Raw genomic sequence first — 5,757 nt, 5'->3', positions numbered from 1 at the left:
AAATGGTGTGTGTGAGAGAAAGAAATAGAGAGGGAGGAAGAGAGAGAAAGAGAGAGGGAAAGAGAAAAGAGGAGAGAAGGGGGAGAGGAGAGCGGGGAGAGAGAGAGAAGAGAGAGAGGGAGAAAGAGGAGAGAGGGGAGAGAGAGGGAGAAAGAGGAGAGAGGAGAGAGAGAGGGAGAAATAGGGGTAAAGAGAAAAGGGTGGGGAGAGGGTATGAGAGAGAGAGAGAGAGAGAGAGAGGGAGAGAGAGAGAGAAAGATAGAGAGTAGGAAGCAGCATTTACTCTACACCAAAAAACATTACTCTGTTTTTCATTCAAATGTACATTTTAATCTGTAGATATATAACTTCATAAATATCATGCATAGAAGATGATATACGTTAAAATAATTTGGTATAGTGAAATATAAATGAAGAATTTGTAATTTCAATCCAAAAATATAAAATTTGGGAAGAATTTCCAGAAATCTTTTTACAATATTATATCCGAGTTGGTAGAATCTACGAGTTGGTAGAATCATTAACACGCTGGGCAAAATGTTTAGCGGCATTTCATCCGTCTTCTCGTTCTGGCTTGAAATTCTGCCGAGGACAACTTTGTCTTTCATCCTTCGGGTCGATAAAATAAGTATCAGTTGAACCCTAGGGTCGACGTAATCTCTCGAACTTGCTGGCTCTTACTCTTTCTCCAGAACTTGCTGGCTTTGTGCCAAAAGTTAAAGCCAATAATGCGACGATTGACGAATATGGCATTTAGTATATTCTACGTTAGAAAATAAGTTGGTATAAAATGTGAAGTCTATTGTTTTAAATTCTCTTTAATAGATTTTTGTTTTTCTAGGGACAACGGAACAAACTATACGAGACCTCGGCTATGATCTAAGGTATTATCATATCATATCATATTTTCTGCATCGTCATTTATAACTGATAAATTGTTTTTAAGCAAATACACCACGTTTTTAGTGGAGGGAAATATGAAGAGTGACTTCCTTTTACTCTAATATTGTTAGAGGAGTTATAATTGACCTGAAATTGAAACTGCATCGCGGAAGTATCTCTGTATGTACAGAGCTTGTCTGTTTCTACGTATATTGTCGGCACTCCGTCGCTTACGACGTCGAGGGTTCCAGTTGATCCGATCAACGGAACAGCATGCGCGTGAAATTAACGTGCAAGTGGCTGAGCACTCCACAGACACGTGTAGCCTTAACGTAGTTCTCGGGGATATTCAGCGTGGCACAGTGTGACAAGGCTGACCCTTTGAATTACAGGTACAGCAGAAACAGGAAGAGTGAGAGAAAGTTGTGGTGAAAGAGTACAACAGGGTTCGCCACCATCTCCTGCCGGAGCCTCGTGGTGCTTTAGGTGTTTTCGCTCAATAAACACTCACAACGCCCGATCTGAGAATCGAAACCGCACTCCTATGACCGGGAGTTCGCTGCCCTAACCACTGGGCCATTGCGCCTCCACTTCTACGTATATACTGGTGTTGTAAAGAATGCATGACAACAAGTTGTAAATCTATGTGGAAACAATTTGATAATACAATATTATCAGTGACGTAATAACAGTTACTCGCTTACTAACTTTTGGTTAAACAACACATTAAGATGCTATCGTATTTATTGGAATTTGAATATTTAAAGCAGTACTCTTGTGTCTATTATTAATTCATTGAAATCGTGAGAAGACAAGAATGATTAAATGAAGAGGCAGAAAATTAACGGCAAATCAAAGCATTAAAGATTGGAACAATTGAGTTGATAGAAAACCAACGGTGATATATTATTTTTGTATTTCCACAGAAAAAATAATTATAAAAATCGTTGAGAGGGAAAACTGCAAATTGTCAGCAATATTTTTAAAGAAGTTAACAAAAATATTGTGCTACTATGTATGTATGTATGTATGTGTGTATGTATGCATGCATGCATGCATGTATGTATGTATGTATGTATGTATGTATGTATGTATGAATGTTTTTATGTATGTATGTATGTATGTATGTATGTGTGTGTATGTATGTATGTATGTATGTGTATGTATGTATGTATGTATGCATGCATGTATGTATGCATGTATGTATGTATGCATGCATGTATGTATGTATGTATATATGTATGTATGTATGTATGTACGTATGCATTCATGTGTGAAGATGCGTGGCATATGGATTAGGATATTCGGATTTCGATTGTAAGGTCGTGTGTTCGATTCCTAGTGGCGCGTTGAGTCCTTGAGCAAGACACTTTATTGTTGCTCCCATCCACTCAGCTGGCAAAAATGAACTACGTTCAGGGCACGCCTTTTGTGGAGTGCTCAGCCACTTGCACATTAATTTCACGAGCGAGCTGTTCCGTTGATCGGATCAACTGGTATACTCGTCGTCATAATCGACGAAATGTCATTTTTTTTTTATGCATGCATGTATATAGTCTCCAGGTTTTAGTTTTCGATTTACCCGTCAGTGAAGAAAGAATCGGTTTGTAAGTGAGAAACAAGGCTCTTTCATTGAAATTTAGACGTCAACGTTGTATTTACACACACTTACAGGGTGGCCCAAAAGTAGGTTTACAATTATTCAACTATCTCTTTCGCATTCATATATTAACAGTTTAGATCTTAATTATAAAAAAAATATGAAACTATGTTAATTTAGTTAATTGTAAGATAGAAATTTAAATGTAATAAAATGTTTTAAAAGAAATCTAAAGTGTCTACGTGATAACTGTAAACCTACTTTTTGGGGCACCCTGTATATGCTAGCATGTATATATGCATGTATTCATTCATGTATACCTGCATGTATGTATCTTTGCATGCATCTATGCATGCTTGTACGTATGTATTATATAATCGTGTATATATACATGCATATATGTATGTATGTATGTATGTATGTATGTATGTATGTGTGTGTGTACTCATTTAAACCATAACTACGTATCCTTGATCATCAATCGGGACCACTTGCCCAACTTCCTTAAAATGATGCACCTCGTATAAGGCAACGGGTCAATGTAATCAACGTATCCATTCCCTCGAAATTGCTGACCTTGTGTAAAAATTTGATATTAGGCACCTCGTGTCTGCAGACTTGATGCACTTCAACACTGAAAGGCTGTTAGAATTGGTGTTAAGCCCCTGCTGTCTGATTTTTGCTTAAAGTAGAGATTGTTTACTTCACACGTAATCTCGTAAATTCTGGTGTGGAATATGAATTTTGCGTTTTGATAATAATAAACCAAATATCAGCAGCGTCTGGTTGATAATTCCTTATGTGCGTTACTGATTTATTGCATGCGAAAATATTTGTGGATCTAGTGTTATATTACCTGGTTATCCGTTCTTTGTTACGAGTTCCATCATATGATATACTTTTTACTCATTCCTAGATATCTCTCGTCTAATATAAGAAATATCGATAGACACGTTACCATATAAGCTTGTATTTTCTGCTCCCCTTACTGCCATTGAGGGACATTTATCGTGAGTAAACTCCATCAATTTATTCTTTGGAAATAATGCAACGAGTTCAAAATTCTTTATACCATTCATACACATGAAATACATTGTTAGTTCGCAAAAAGACAGCGTGTTAAGTTGGTGTTTTTGTCTTCTTATGAGCTATCCTGAATTTCCCGCCGGACGTCTGACACCACAGTTTAATTAGTAAAACGCTGGTCAGCACTGGCACAAAATCCTTTCTTTCCAGTTGCTTAACCAGCTATGATGATATCATTACTAACCTTTTCAATCAGTCTAAATCTATTCTTCGAAGAAAAGATTAGATAAGCTGTATACATTATCTTCAGGTATGTATTTGACCGATTGCTTTTCTTCTTGTGTGTGGAATTTCTTGAGGGTATAAGTTTTGTTTTTATATCAGCACCAACCAGCTTGATATGTTTACATGTCCATGAGAAATTTCTGATAGAAACCGATAAGATACTTTCGATAGAATGTTAGCATTTTTGTACTAGTATCTGAAATCATATCTCCCCGCCCTAGTGCTTTTGAGTCACGATCTCAAGGAAATCACTATGGAAGCTCTATGCTGCTCCACTAAAATTGGAGCAACACTTCTTTCGAAATTCTCCCAAGCTACATTGTATACTGGTTAAACTTCATATCATCTTTCCATGCTTTTTTTTTTTAATATTTTGAATAAATCTGTATCTTTCTAAAAAGGGGGTTTCTGCAATATATATTGATAGTCCCCTCATGCATGTATATACAGCTGATTGATTTGAATTGAGTTCCTTATTATTTTTCTTTCAGTCCCTCTCTTCTTGTACTGGCGTGCTTCACTGATATGTTTTAACTTCTGTTTGAGTGTAATTAATTTGTCTTCGACTGTTCTCATTTTTGCATTCTTATTCTTCTGATCACATACTTCTTGAATGAACGTGATCATAAGAACACACACACACACACACACACACACACACACACACACACACACACATATATATATATATATATATATGTATGTATGTATATCAACTTATTACACATTAAAAATGAGCTGCTAATAGTTTCATGCTTTTACGATACGTTGAATAGGCAGATTTATAAACAGGGCATGTATCTCCTAACAATCTTTCAGACTCTATTTATGCATTAAGTATATTTGCTAAGACAGGACCCTGGACAATGAAAAAATAAGTTTTAAAAAAAAGAGAAGAAAAACGGGAAAGTTAATGCAAAAAGTGGAATCAGAGATGGAAATGTAAAAAAGAAAACGAAGATCCTTGTCCTCCCTCTACGAAGGTCTATAGAAGTAAACACTTGCCTAAGGTGCCACATACTAAGACTGAACCCAAAACCACATGGTTGCAAAGCGAGCCTCTTAACCACACAGCCATGGCAGCACATACACACCTACATGTGTATAGGTATACATATGTATAGGCACACATACGTATTTGTATACATGTCCTCCCTCGTAGGGGGAGGACAGCGATCTCTGTCTAATAAAACTATTAGTTTCTCTTTCGTAATGTGCATTAAATTGATATTTATCTGTCACTGGATGGAGTTCTTTTTTCATGATTCTACCTATATGATATATATATATATATATATATATATATATATATATATATATATATATATATGTATAAATATATACATTATATTTATCTATATATATATAAATATAATATATACATATATATAAATATATACGTGTCTGTGTATATACATGCCTGTATATCACTATGTTCCAAGTTGCTGGTCACCGTTTTGCACCAAGTAATCTGAAATTTTGCACAAAAGCACATCTTTATGAGAGAAGTGAATTTTTCTGATAGTCTGTAAAGCTAGGCATCACCATTGACACTAGTTATATTCATTACACACACATACACACATCTCTGTGTCTATAGGAATATGTATATATATATTTGTATATATATATATATATACTAGCGGAAATACCCGGCGTTGCCCGGGTTAAAGAGAATAATGAAATCTAAAAACGCCGTCTAGACTACGCAACTCTCAACTGTCAGTAGCTACGATACCATATTTCTACATTAATAACTCTCCAATCCATGCCAGCATGGAACATAGATATTAAGTGGAATGCTAGAAGAAAGTTTTCAACTCATATGTATATAAAGTAAATACACGTAATTCAGAAACACGTTTTGTGTATTTTATTTCATAACCAAACAAACAGGTACAGATTATAAATAATGAAAGGCCAATTTTGGTGATTCATTTGACAGAGGTAGTAGAGAGACAATG

At 35.6% G+C, this 5,757-nt stretch overlaps 1 long non-coding RNA gene across 5 annotated transcripts in view; it reads left to right on the top strand.

The window, feature by feature from the left end:
- LOC106881631 (uncharacterized) overlaps positions 1-5,757 on the top strand; it is a 385,740-nt gene that overhangs the window by 76,495 nt on the left and 303,488 nt on the right. For 3 of the 5 annotated variants that reach the window (XR_008266350.1, XR_008266345.1, XR_008266348.1), the window contains exon 3: positions 842-884. The exons of the other annotated variants lie outside the window; for them this stretch is intronic. This is a non-coding gene — a long non-coding RNA (uncharacterized LOC106881631). The remainder of the gene's footprint in view (positions 1-841; positions 885-5,757) is intronic. 5 annotated transcript variants of the gene reach the window in all.

Source organism: Octopus bimaculoides, chromosome 20 (genome assembly GCF_001194135.2).
Source record: "Octopus bimaculoides isolate UCB-OBI-ISO-001 chromosome 20, ASM119413v2, whole genome shotgun sequence".
Taxonomy (NCBI): Eukaryota; Metazoa; Mollusca; class Cephalopoda; order Octopoda; family Octopodidae; genus Octopus; species Octopus bimaculoides.
This window is presented reverse-complemented; position numbering and strand designations above follow the sequence as displayed.